This window comes from Camellia sinensis, chromosome 7 (genome assembly GCF_055761805.1).
Source record: "Camellia sinensis isolate YWXY chromosome 7, ASM5576180v1, whole genome shotgun sequence".
NCBI classification, from domain to species: Eukaryota; Viridiplantae; Streptophyta; class Magnoliopsida; order Ericales; family Theaceae; genus Camellia; species Camellia sinensis.
Window position 1 is genome coordinate 15,600,557 of NC_138967.1, and position 14,401 is coordinate 15,614,957.

Consider the following 14,401-nt stretch of genomic DNA (forward strand, 5'->3'; position numbering starts at 1 on the left):
TGAGCGAAAAGTGGACCTGGCCCCAAGGCCCAGAGAACAAGTATAAATAAAGGAATAGCAGACTGAGAAAGATATGTGATAATTGTGGTATTTAACTTAGAATACAAGTAATCTAGAACGAGAGACTGACTTGTCTGTTGGAGTGCTAATTCCGGCACCCCCGACCGGAGTATTTACTTCCTTTCTGGTGCCTATCGGTGGATCACGAGCGTCCCCTAGGATTAGAAGAGTATTTCCAAAAACCATATCCCCATAATACTTGTAGTTTTTCTTTTTTCAATAAAACAAGTAGTTTTCTTTTCAGCATAAATTGTTTTTCTTCTGTAAAAATAGTCTTAGTGAGCTAGGGGCAATGAAAGCAGAGTTGGCAAGAATAACTAACTCTGAGCTCTCTTCAGCCAAGATCTAGGCTGAATAAGGTTGGCAGGAATAACCAAACACTTTGGCTCTAAGTTGGCAGGAATAACCAACTTTGAGCTCTCTTCAGCCAAGATCAGGATCTAAGCTAAAGAAGTTTGGCAGGAATAACCAAACACTTAAGCTCTAAGTTGGCAGGAATAACCAACTTTGAGCTCTCTTCAGCCAAGATCAGGATCTAGGTTGAAGAAGTTTGGCAGGAATAACCAAACACTTAGCTCTAAGTTGGTAGGAATAATCAACTTTGAGCTCTTTTCAGCCAAGATCAGGATCTAGGTTGAAGAAGTTTGGTAGGAATAACCAAACACTTAGCTCTAAGTTGGCAGGAATAACCAATTTTGAGCTCTCTTCAGCCGAGATAAAGATCTAGGCTGAAGAGGTTGGCTGGAAAAACCAACACTTAGTACTCTTCAGTCGAGATAAGGATCTAGGCTGAAGAGGTTGACTGGAAAAACCAACACTTAGTACTCTTCAGCCGAGATAAGGATCTAGGCTGAAGTGGTTGGCTGGAAAAACCAACACTTAGTACTCTTCAGCCGAGATAAGGATCTAGGCTGAAGAGTGGTTGGCAGGAATAAGCAACTTTTAGTACTCTTCAGCCAAGATAAGGATCTAGGCTGAAGAGGTTGGCAGGTATGACCAAAGAGATTACAAGGTTAAGACCAAGATAGGTATCTCGGCCAGAAAATGTTATACTGAATACAAATCATAGTAGGAAATAAATGCATGGAGTAAACCAAACAAACAGTTGAGGAAAACAAAAGAAGATTTCATTCAATGTTAAAGTCAAAGTTACAAGAAGTGGGACTTTAGCCTGGTTACACATTCTTTCCAAGAGTAAAAAGAAGAAAATACAAGATCAAGCAAAAAGGTCGTCGAGATCCACATCCAGATCAACTCGAAGCCCGGTTTCAGTAGGTAGCTCGGTCACATTTTCAACTAAGTGTTCCACCGGTGGCTCCACCTGAGCTGACTGAATAACGGGATCATTGGCGACGACCGGGCATTGTTGTGTTCAAGAGATGCTTCTTTTTCCTCAACTTCAAGAAAATTTTGTTGAATGGCGTTTGCATACTCCGCCATGTAGCTCGGTATGAAATGTGGAGGAGGGTTCTGGAAGACTTCGGTCTCCTGGCCATGGCCGAGCTTCGCCACAGCCGCCTTCCATCCACACTTGAAGAATATATCTTTCGTGGCTTCACATTGTTGGATGTAAGTGGCCTCTTTCTCCTTATAACCGTGGTCTTCCGCATCCTCCACACTCTTCTCCAGCCGAGCTATCTCTGCATCCTTCCTCTTCTCAAGCTGGGCCAGCTGGCGCAGGTATTTATCTTTCAACTCGGTCGAAACCTTTTGCTTCTCTGCTTCAGCCGAGTTGACTAGTCCGGTGAGTCGGGCTAGTTCGGTGTGCAACTCGGCCATTTTCTTCTTAGACTCTTCTAGCTCAGCTGATTTAGCATTGGCCTCTGCCACGGCCTGCCGCGTGGTCTTACATAGCTCCAGCACACGCTTTTGTGCAATATGGTTTTTCTGCATGGCCTGCAAGAGGGCGGTAAGCAATTTTGAGTGAAAACCGAGCAGACAGATGTCCAAAATTGAAAAACAAAGGAAAAAGTACTCACCAACACCATCGATTTGGTGGCCAAGCGGATGGCCTTAAGCTCGGTAAGATGGTTGTCACGACCCAAACCCGGCCCTATGGGTTTAGCACCGTAACCGGCCAGTAATCCGAGATTACCGAAGGCGTGCTTAACAGTAATACAGTAAAACAGAGTACAGGGCCTGGCGGAAGCCAATACAGTAATTAAACAATGTCCAATGAGCTGTGACAGTCTGTATGCCAAAAAGATTTTTCATGCATTCATACATACACAAACAGTACAGTCTATACAGAATTTACAGTCACACAGTACAAGGACCTAATCCCTTAATAACAGTACGGTAAACATTCAGCCTATACAGAACAGTTAGACAGTATGAAGACAGGCGGGGGAAAACAAACAAAACACCCCCAAGCCATAACATGGCAACTCGGAACCTCGCAGTGAGGCACAAAGGCTGGCTTGACAAAACTGGAGTTACCCTGACGCTCCTAACTCCAATCTGGTGCCTGTACACCTACATATATATATGAGCAGTGAGCTAAAGCCCAGTGAATAACATAAAGCGTAAAGGGGTTTAGAATGAATGTCCTTACAGTAATGAAAACAGTTCAATTCAATCAGTATTTCAGTTGTTCAGTACAGTAAACAGTCATATGTGGTACATCCATTAGCATAACAGTAACAATAGGTCTTAAAAGACCGAACAGTAATGATGGCCATCAGTCAGTAAACAGTAGTGGTTCCACGAGGGAACCGACAGAGATCTCTGTAACAGTAACAGTAACAGTAAACAGTAGGTACTAAGGATGCCACAGTACAGTTCAGAAATAAAGGACATTCATTCATTCAGTAATACCAGTTCAGTAAACAGTTCAGTTCAGTATTCAAAAGATATCAGTTGAACATATCTTTACACAATTGTTACTCACAGAGTTTGGGCTACGGTATGCTAGAGCGTGTCTCCCCAGTCGCCAACCCTACACAGTTCACAGGTTGAACACACTAAGCTACACAGTTGGGAAATATCATAACTTAATCCCTAATTTGCCTTGGTGTGTTCTACAACGATATCCTCATCAAGATGTCTTAAACTAGGCCTAAGAATGCCTAGGATGGGATGAGGATGCAAAAATACACTTAGAAAACATTTTGCAAACTTTGCTGAAAATAGGAGCCTCGCTCGAGCGAGACTTTCTTAGCTCGAGCGGAAGTCCAAAATCAAAGGCTTCGCTCGAGCGCTCGAGCGGTCTGTCGAAACAGTAAAAAAATACTGGATGCTGTGATTTTGTACGCGATGGTCGCTTGATGATCGCTCGAGCGGAGCCCTGGACAAAGGTTCTCGCTCGAGCGGGGAATCCTTCGCTCGAGCGAGGAAGCCAAATCTGGAATTTCCAGATTTGCCTCCCAAGCTCAAACCAAGCATTCTACCACTCCAAACTCGACCTCTTGGGCCCAAATTCTGGAAAACATAACTAAATTCAATGTATAACAAGTTTCAAAGCTCAATTTATGAATTCAAGCCCCAAAGGTGAGTCAATTAAAACCATATTCAAACCCATTTTCAAACCATTTCCAAGAACAATCCTCAAACATGACATGCATGATCTTAAATCATTTTCAAAGCTTTAATGTTGTTTCAAAAGAGTTTAAACCTTCAAAAACAAGATGAACTCATGGGGTACCACAAAATTATGAACATGCATGCACCATTATACCATGAATTCAACTCAAAACTCATTAATTCAAACATGCATGCATGAAATGAGCTTCAATTCACCATTAATGACCCAAATCATGACTTAGCTCTACAATCTAACATGGACCATGCAACAATCAACTCAAAACATGAACAAGAAGACAATGGAGCTACCTTTAGTCTCGTAGTTCAAGAAGGGAGCTCAAATATGCAATCTCCTTAACAATTTCTTCAATTTCCAAACAATTCTACAAGTAAACTCAAGACTCTCACTTCCTCTCTCTCTAAATTCGGCTAGAACAAGAAGAAATGGCTGATGAAATGTCTTGATAAAGCATACACAAGGCTTCAAATATGAGTAAACAAAGGCCCCACTAGATGGCAAAAGTGTAATTACGTCAAACTCTTTAATTAGCTTATTTTAATCTAATTTAATCATACCTAATCAGTTTTCAGGTAAATACACCATAAAATCACATTAATTACGAGGGTCAAGGAACATCAATCAGTTTCTAATTCGGCCGCCGATATGGCCTTCAATCAGCAGTTTAAACATATAAGCATGAACAGATAATCATACAGTCAAACAGATAAAATGCAATTTAACTAACATATACTCAATCAATTCGGTTTCCAATTTCAGTCAGTCAGTTCAGTACTTTAATCAGTTCAATTATCAGTCATAATCAATTCAGTTTAACGGTAATCGATGGTTATCGGTAATCAATCAGTCATAAGTCAGTAAACAGTATGAGGGTTGTTATAATGGTCGTGATGTTCCATATCAGGTGGTAGACACACACTCTTTGCAAGGTAAAAGGCAAGTGAGTGGTCTTTATTTGCCACCATCGAGTCAGTGTCCATAATGGCTCGGTTCTTGTACCTCAGTTTGGGCGCCCACACTGAAGAGCTAGCCCGGTCAGATCATGTGGGCTCTGGGCTTGGCGAAGTGAATTGTGGAAGCACGGTTTCATCCTCATCAACAAGGCGTGGCTCGATTATGGAAGTCCGAGCGCGCTTACTTGGCCAAGATGATGAAGGCTGGGCGGTAAGAAGGGCTACCACAGCCTATTGTGATTGGACGGCTTGTGGTACCTCAGCTTGATTTGTTTCGGTGATGAGGGCCCTAACTGCTATCTTCTTGGCCATTTCTTGTTTCGCTATTGATGGAATGAGGTTGATTTGTGGAAGGGTTAGATCAGGTTCTGGTGATGGCTCTAAATGGAAATCTGTCACCCTGGTCTTCCTCTTGTTGCTGTATCTATATGTCGGCTTAAAGTTGAATAGCTCGGCCCAACCTCGATCGCGGTACCGGAGTGCGGGGCGGAGTGCGTCAAGATTGGGGTAACTATACTGTGACTTTAGTTGGTTCAAATTTGCATAAAGAAGAAGCCAACAGTTAGCACAGTGCAAAATTTATAAACGGAGTAAAGAATGCACAAAACTGAGCCGAAGTATATATACCGGCTACTCCTTTGTTTCAATTAATGCGGTCTCCTGGTCCTCGAAATTACCAAAAACCCAGAAAAAGTCGTCATCGTTTACATCTTTATTTGGGGTGTTTTTTATTATTTTTTCTCAGCGGCGTCTTATTCTTAAATAGTATACCCAGCCATCTTTGTTTTGGCCTAATGAATATTGGTGGAATAACTCGGCTAGACCGAGGTTGAGGCCAAGCCGGCGGTTTAGCTCGGCAATGCCATTTATTATTCTGTAAGAATTGGTACTGAGCTGGGTTGGGCATATTCTAGTCTGCCTTAGGAATTCACAAAGAAGAGGTTGAACGAGGAATCGGAGTCCGGCTTCTACTATGGAAAGGACAGTGAAGGGAACGAAGCCCGGTTTTTCCCATGGAGTTGTGTGTAGCTCGGCTAGTGAGAGGTGGACGTCATCTGGAATTTGGTAATCCTTTCGAAACTCGGCTATGGCCCCTGGAGAGTTCACTAAAAATTGATACTTCCCCATGTGGCCTTAAATTATGTATAATTTAGCTTGGTGTTGAGATGACCTTCAGTATCTCGGTTGAGCGTGCAAAGGTGTGCCTGGCCAACCTAAGTCAGTCTGCAAAGTGAAAAGGAAAAGTGTTAAGCGCAGATCATTGGACCGTGCTAAAAGTAACAAAGGCAAAATAAATAGAGTCCTAGCTCGGCTACATGGGATACTATCTGCCCTTAGCTCGGTTGAAGTGAACGATTTTAGCTCGGTTAAGTAGAACTAGAGGTTCGTAGCCCAGCTGAAGCTTAGGATACGGCATTCTTGGTTCGATTTTGATTAAGTCAGGGAGGTTTGGCCCCAAGTGGTAGCCCGATGATTGGTTAAGGCTTTCTAGCTCGGTTATATGCGATCCTATCCTTTCTTAGCTTGGTTGGAGCGAAGAATTTTAGCTCGACAATATGAAATGGAAGGTTCTTAGACTACTTGAAACTAAGGTGTGGCGTGGAGTTTTAGTCCGGTTATTGGGGAAGTTATCTAGTTTGGCTGGGTGCATACCTAAAAAGTTCCCTAGTTCGGTTGTACCTAAGCTTAGAGTTGCTCAAACAGGTTTTTAGCCCTGTCACACCACGATTCTAGATTCAAACTTCATGTTTTTTGAATCCAGAGGGTGTGTTCTTAGGCACGAACCTATGATTTGAGGGTCTGGTTTTTGGGTACTAACTGTTCTTACCTATTTCATCAAAACTACAAAGTATGTTTTGTAGAATATATGAGTATATATATCTATACTATACGCATTTGCAAAAATAAAACAAAGGGCAGAGATTCAGTTACTTACCACTTCGAAATAGAAGATCAGAGATTGAAACAGTAAGGGTGTTGGCCAAAAATGCAAAACTCCACAGATGTAGTGAACAAGAGAGAAAAAACTCAGAGGGCACGAGAGTGAAGATGAACATGAGTGTTTTGATTTGAAAACTTAGGGTTTTTGTATAAGGTGTGTGAAAAAGGCGGGACTATTCAAATTTTTCGGAGTACGAGGGAGGCGTAGCCAGTTATACTTGACCAACGGGAGGCAGCCACGTGTTCATACGAATAGGAAATGATTCAGGTATACAGACTGAAAGGACGTTATGAACCGGACTAGTCGGCAGCCCAGTAGGGAGTGACCTCGGTTGACTTGACTGCTTTTAGCTCGGCTGGTATCAAGTAATCCCAATCATGCTACGCAGATGGAATTAAGGGGCAATTGAGAGGGAGTTTTTATGTGCATTAGGGCCGAGCTAGGCTAAGGTGTGATAATGGACTGTTCTATGGGCCGTGGTAAGAAGGGCTTAGCAAATGGACCTTAGTGTTAGCTCGGTCCAAGTATGGTTACAATTACCACAGTCGGAGTAGTGGTAATTAGCTCGGTTATAGTATTCGGAGCCGAGGTATTTGGGCTTCTTGTGGTGGACTTTACTATTTGTTATTTCGGTCAAAGCTTGGTGTAGTTAGCTCGGTTTTGGCATACAAAACCGAGGTACCAAGCTATGTGTTACAGTGAAGGTGCTAGGTTAAGTATGACAAAGGTCAGCTCGGTCATACTATCATCTAACCGAAGTAAAACCATCTCACTTGGTTTAAGCAGTGAGTAGGGTGTTGAAGGATTAGCATTATCTTTCAGGAGTGTGATTCCTAGGAGGACTCTACATGGAGGAATAAGAGTCCTACTAGGATTATGTCGGACAAAAGTTATAAAAGCTCACAATAGAACTTATGGGAAGGTAACACAACTTTGATTCTCGAATACACAGAGCTTTTGTCTATTTTGCTGACTTAGGCATCGGAGAGGTATCCGGCACACACCCGCCGGCTAGCTTACGTTTGTGTTTTCAGGAAGTAAAGCGACGACGTTTGGAGGAGCGCAGACTTGATCAACAGGATTATACGAGAAGATATTTTCGTGCTCGTACAGCTACTACCACACGTAAGCCAATTTTGTTTGAATAATTTTAGTATCATTAAAATTTAGGAAAAATTACCCAAAAAAAAAAATTAGAATTTAATACTTGTAACAAAATAAACTATTGAGTTTTAAATTTTATAAATTTAAATATTAAATTTCTGATTTATTTTCAATCTAAACTATTTGCATTTTTTCAATCTAAACAATCTGAGATCTTTTACGTATTTTACTAAATAATAAATAATAAATGAATACCGTTAATAATCCAAGCAATTTGTCGGTAGAAAGAAGTAGCTATTAGTCCTTTGCGGGGTTTATCTTTCACATATTTTTTTGCATTCCTATGGAAAAAAATAATAATATATCAATACATTTTGCATTCCTATTAAAAAAAAATAATATATCAATACAATTTGAATAGCACATAAAATAAATAAAGATGTGATAGTGGCCAAGCATTTGAATGCCCACCACAATTAAGAAAACCAACCACTATCTATTTCCTTACTCTGTTACTTTTCAATTTCTTCAACATATCTTCAACGGAGATGAAGAAATAGTCTATGAATTATGAGTGAAAATCTAAATTGGGTTATAGAAATAAAATAAAATAAAACAAAAATAATGACCCGTGAGAGACATGCGAGTTGAAGGAAAAAAAATAAAAAAGAAAATGTTGAGACCCAAACCAATGTCAACAGCCCCACAAACCAATGCCAAGACCCTCGCCTGACAACACAAAAAAGAAAAACAAATACATATTAGTAGGGGTGGGCAACGGTTTATCCGATCCACATAACCTGCCCAAACCGACCCTATCCGCACAAATCCGATCCTACCCGCACACATAAATAGGGTGGGCGCAGGTCTATTTTTCTGCCCAAAATCGGGTTCGGATCAGACCCGACCCTACCCGCATATATCCGCATCCACCCGCAAATCATGTCTAAACTAATAAAAAAAATTTCCCACTTCCAGCTATTTCTTTTTTTGAACAAAACAACTCACTACCAGACATTGATCCAAAAGAAATCCTTTTTGGTCCTCTCTCTCTCTCTCTCTCTCTCTCTCTCGCCATTGTCTTTCTTTCTCTCTCTCCCTCTCTCTCTCTCTCATTTCAACTACCTCTCTCTTCTCTCCTCCCTGTCGTCGTCACCACCACCATCTCTCGCCTCCTTACTCGCGGTCTCTTTCCTCTCCTTCCCGTCGCCATCTCTCTCCTCTCCTCTCCTCTCGTCATGACGCCATCCTCTCTCGCGGACCATCTCCATCGCCGTCGTCATCTCTCTCATCTCCTCTCACCTCCGTCTCCTCATTTTCTCCCTATTGACATCGCCAATAGCAAACCAGATCTGGAGATTTCCAGATCTGAAGATGTAGAAGCTGCACCCAAAAAAAAAAAAAAAGAAAAGTGTTTCATTGCACAAGGTTGGAGTCCCAAATCTGAAATCCCAATTTTGTTTTGTATTGGGTTGCTTGGTTTGCATGAATTTCTATTTTGCTTTATTTTTATTTTTTTGGCCAAAAGCATATCTCTCAGAAACGGGGGAGGCTCCAAAGCAAAGTCGAAGAATATAATTTTCAAAAAAAAAAAAATCTAATTTACAAACCGCCCGCATCTGCTCGTATAATCGCACAACCGACCTGTGCAACTCGTAACCCGCATTGCGGGCGAATGTGGTTCCATTTTTTCCTAACCCGCACCCAATCGAGCGGGTCCAACCCGCCACCCGAACCGCGCATAACCGATCCATGAACACCCCTACATATCAATTTAAGGTTTAGAAACACCAACCCAAATACATAATTAACATAACTTAAAACCAACCCATACAAATTGAAAGCTGCATAAATAAAAAAATGAAAAAGAAATAGAACACAAAAAAAAAAAAAAAGAGAAACCCAAATACATATCAATTTAAGGTTTAGAAACACAAATCCAACACAAACACATCAGTTTAAGGTTTAGAAAAACAAATATAAATACAAATCCATATCTTAGAAACACAAACTCAAATTGATAGGTCTCTTTTGCTTTGATTGAAAAGAAACAAAATGATTTTCAATGCTCTGTTCCAATGCTTTGTATCTCTTAAGCTTTGTTTCCAATTTTTTCTATGGTTCCATTGAATGCATACCTAATCACACAAACCCAAACAGAAATCTTAGAAACACAAACACAAATCGAAACCAAAATCTTAGAAACACCACCTAATCAACAAAAATAAAAAATAAAAAATAAAACACAAATCCAACACAATGAAACATTGAAAACCATTTGAAAAATTACTTAAGAATATCTTAAAAACCATTTGAAAACCATTTCATGAGGACCAATTATTATTTCAAACCCAAGGATCAGTTTGTATACCATACTACAAAATGAATATAAAAAAAAAAACCGCTTTTTCAACCCACCTAAATATTTCAATAAAGTTGCTCTACTAATTTTTTAGCAACTTCACATCTCTTTTCATTCTTACCTTCGTAACGCAAACACAAAGTTGTTCACCAGTTTGGAAACACAAACACCAATCCAAATCATACCCATACACGTACCTAATCCTATCTGTTCATCAACAACAACATAATCACCAAATCCAATCTGTTCATCATCATCATCATAAAAAAAAATCAAAAAATTAAAAATAAAACAGATTTGTATGTGCCTCTTCCAAGTACTTCTTCGACCTCTTTGCCACACTCTTCAACCTCTTCATCATGATCATCAATTTGGACAGATCTGAGCCTTTTATATGTACAAATTTTAGCTACAAAAATTTACTTTGTACAAATCAAGTCTATACATGTATCTTATCTATTTCATCATCATTCAACATCATCATCATTCATCATCAACAACAACAATATACACTTACAACACCCAGATCATCACAACACCAACAACAATTAAAAATTAATCAACAACAAGAACACCGATCCAATCCTAAAATCAACAACAACAACAATATGCACTCATAACACCAACAACAATTAAAAATTAATCTGCAAGAATAACACAGATCCAATCCTGAAATCACTGCACATACTTCAACCGTTAGATATTGATTAGGAATCATCTCAGCTATTCAAATGAAATATAAAATTGAAAATAAAAAAAGAACCATTCTCCCTTATTCAAAAAATATATAATTGATAAATAAATAAATAAAATCATAGATGGATATAGATGATTTACTGTCTTTGGGTCCATGAAAATCCACAAAGAACTTCTCCACCTTATAGTTACTTATCATCCTATTTCACAACAATCAAAACCCAACAACAACAACAATAATAATAATAATTGAGAGGGTAATTTATAAGTAAATAGGGCCGAGCTGGGTAATGGGCCGTTCTGTGGGCCGCAGTAAGAAGGGCTGAGTAAAAGGGCCTTGTAAGTTAGCCCGGTCCAAAAGAGCCTTGTAGTTAGCTCGGCCACCACAGTCAGAGTGATAGCAGTTAGCTTAGCCCTAGCTTTCTGAGCCAAGGTATTTTGAGCTTTTCTCAGGACCTTGCTACGGATTAGCTCGGTCCAATCTCGTTATGGTTAGTACGGTCTCAGCAGGAGAAGCCGATGTACAAGCAGTGAACGGAAGTACCGAGCTAGGTAAAGCTCGGTCATTTCAGCCAGTATAGCATGGCTGTGATAGCTCGGTTGTTTTGTCATACCACTGAGATAAAACCATCTCACTTGGTTTACGTAGTGAGGGGAGTGTTGAAGGATAAGCATTATCTTTCAGGAGTGTGATTCCTAGGAGGACTTTGCCTGGAGGAATAAGAGTCCTACTAGGATTGTGCCACGCGGAACCTATAAAAGCTCATAACATCATCTATGGAGAGGTAACACAACTTTGATTCTCGAATACACAGAGCTTTTGTCTATTTGCCTATTTTGCTGACTTGGGCATCGGAGAGGTATCCGGCACACACCCGCCGACTAGCTCATGTTTGTGTTTTTAGGGAGCAAAGCGACAATGCTTGGAGGAGCATAGACTTGATCAACAGGATTATACGAGAAGAATATTTCTTGCTCGTACAATTGGCGCCGTCTGTGGGAAAACCAGAAAGAACAAAACCTTTTGATCAAGTTTTGCCTATCTAATTGGAAGCAATGGCGCATAATGAAGATTTGCCGCAGTCTGCCATCGAACCCCAGAGGGGGGTGGGAGGCGCGAAGGTTTGCCTTCCATCCCTCCCATGGCGGACTTAGAGCCCCAACGACAGAACCCCCAAAGGGATGCAAGGGGGAGGCGGACTAACAGCCCTCGTCGCTCTCAAAGTCCAGAAAGACAGAGATGGAGGATTGATCCTCAAGTTCTGGAGGATCGCGTAAAAGAGCAAGACGAGTTAATAAGGAATATGGTGGCGGATATGGAGTCTATGAAACGCCAGATCAAAGGAAAAGTGGTGGCGATAGGAGAGGGGCGCAAAAACAACACGCCCCCTTGCCACTCAGAAGATCGTGGTAGGCATACCACACCATCACAAGCAGAGAGTAGGAGCCTGAGAACAGGTGACACTCAGTCAAGAACTCCCAGAACTCGTTACTCCATGTCTGAGAGAACGAGAACTGAGAGGTCACATACTGAGGGAAGCACCTATCGGCCCTCGCGCACACACCAGACGTCATCCAGGCAGATGGAGTTGCCTAGATCATCCGATTTATGAACTGTACTAGAAGAAAGGGCACGATGGAAGGAAGATAACAGGGCGCGCGACCCGCGTAGAGTTTCAGCCCTTCAGCGGTTGGCTCCTCGGACGCATGAGAGCGTCGAGGTAGGAATGTCGATACCGCGCCTTACTTACGAACCAACAGACAAAGCATTAGCAAGGCTGCAGACCTCGCCGTTCGTTCCGGCAATTGAGAACGCGCCCCTGCCTTCAGGCTTCCTTCAGTCCAAATTCACCACGTACGAGGGGAAGACAGACCACTACATGCACCTTATCCACTTTCGTCAGGTTATGGCAATGTACCGGCAAAACGAGGCTTTGATGTGCATTCTATTCCCATCCAGCCTTGGCGACCTAAGTTTAACCTGGTTCGAAAGGCTACTAGAAGGCAGCATAGCCTCCTGGGCGCAATTGGCAGAGGCGCTCGTGACAAGGTTCAAAACGAACACCAAGACACCAGTGGAGATCAATCAGCTACTCTTCATTGACATGGGCGACAAGAGACGTTGAGATCCTACAATAGTCGTTATTGGGAGACCTTCAGCCAGATAGGAGATTGCCCCACAAATCTCGCCATCGCGTAATACAAAAGAGGTCTTCCAGGCGGAAACAGGTTGAGGGACTCAATCACCATGACGCCACTTCTCACAATGGAGGCCTTAATGGAGAGAGTGCACCAACATATTCGGGTGGAGGAGGATGGTGCCCGCACTAAAGCCAAGTCTGGTACAACCGTAATACCAGATAAAAAGACTTTGGCAAAAGTTAATGCGGTAGAACGTCCAAGCAGAAACGGGCGAGGTAGGCGGGACAACGGAAAGGACCAAGATAAAAGGTGGTTAAGAGTCCGCACTACCATTACCACGGTGTTCAAAAAACCGATCTATCGGATTCTCAATGAGATACGTGATGAACTTTTCATCCGATGGCCAGCTAAGTTAGGAGAAGCACAAAAGGACTATGACGAAAGATCTCGGTGCACCTTCCATAAGGAAAAAGGGCACCACATTGAAAATTGCACGCCATTGAGACAGCACCTGGAGGAGTTAGTGGCAGCGGGGCACCTGGACCAATACATCGAATGAGGGACACAGCCAGCCCCCCAGAACCACGATCACCCAGACGGAATGCCGATCGACGTCCCACCTCAATGCGTGATTAACGTAATACATGGGGTATTTGAACCTAAGCGAGTATGTGAGCTCAGAGGAATGATCAAGAAGGCTGAGCACTTAAGGGAGGTATTAAGTGCACAACCTACCATTAAAAGGGGGAGAACAGAGGCTACAAACATCATGTCTTTTTCTGACAGAGACTTGGCAAGGATATATTGCCCTTACAATGATGCGCTGGTCGTCACCCTCCGCATCAAGGATTATGACATCAAGCGAATTTTAATTGACCAAGGGAGCTCATGTGAGATAATGTATTACGAAACCTTCAAACAAAAGAAATTGGAGGACAAAGACTTGGCACCTGCCGTATCTCCCCTAATCGGATTCAACTCAATGCCAGAGTGGCCAGTTGGCAAGATAATCCTCCCACTCAAAGCAGGAAGCATGACAAAACAAGTGGAATTCTGGGTATTGAAAGTCCCTTCCACTTACAATATAATCTTAGGAAGGACATGGCTACATGCCATGCGATCGGTAGCGTCAACCTACCATCAAGTAATGCGGTTCCCCAACGAAGCCAGAGTAATTGAAGAAGTATTTGGAGATCAGATCATGTCCAAACAATGCTTCGTTACCGTAAATGGCAGCCGCGCTGCCAAAGGGTTTGTTCAGATGGTGGAAGAACCTGAAAGCAATGAATTGTTTGCGGATATTGGCAAAGTCGCTGAACAGAAGGCAGTGGAAGACTTGGTACAGGTAAGAATAGATGAAAAGAACCCGGAAAAATTCTTTTTGCTTGGCTCATCTATGTCCTGCACTGAGAGGATAGAGGTCATGGAATTCTTGACCTCTAACATCGAAGTGTTTGCCTGGACGCTGTATGACATGCCTCGCATTGACCCAAACTTCATCTGTCACCAATTGAATGTCCATCCAACTGCCAGACCAATTATACAGCGCACTCGTAGATCAGCACTCCACCACGCCGAGATAGTGGCGGAAGAAGTGGGAA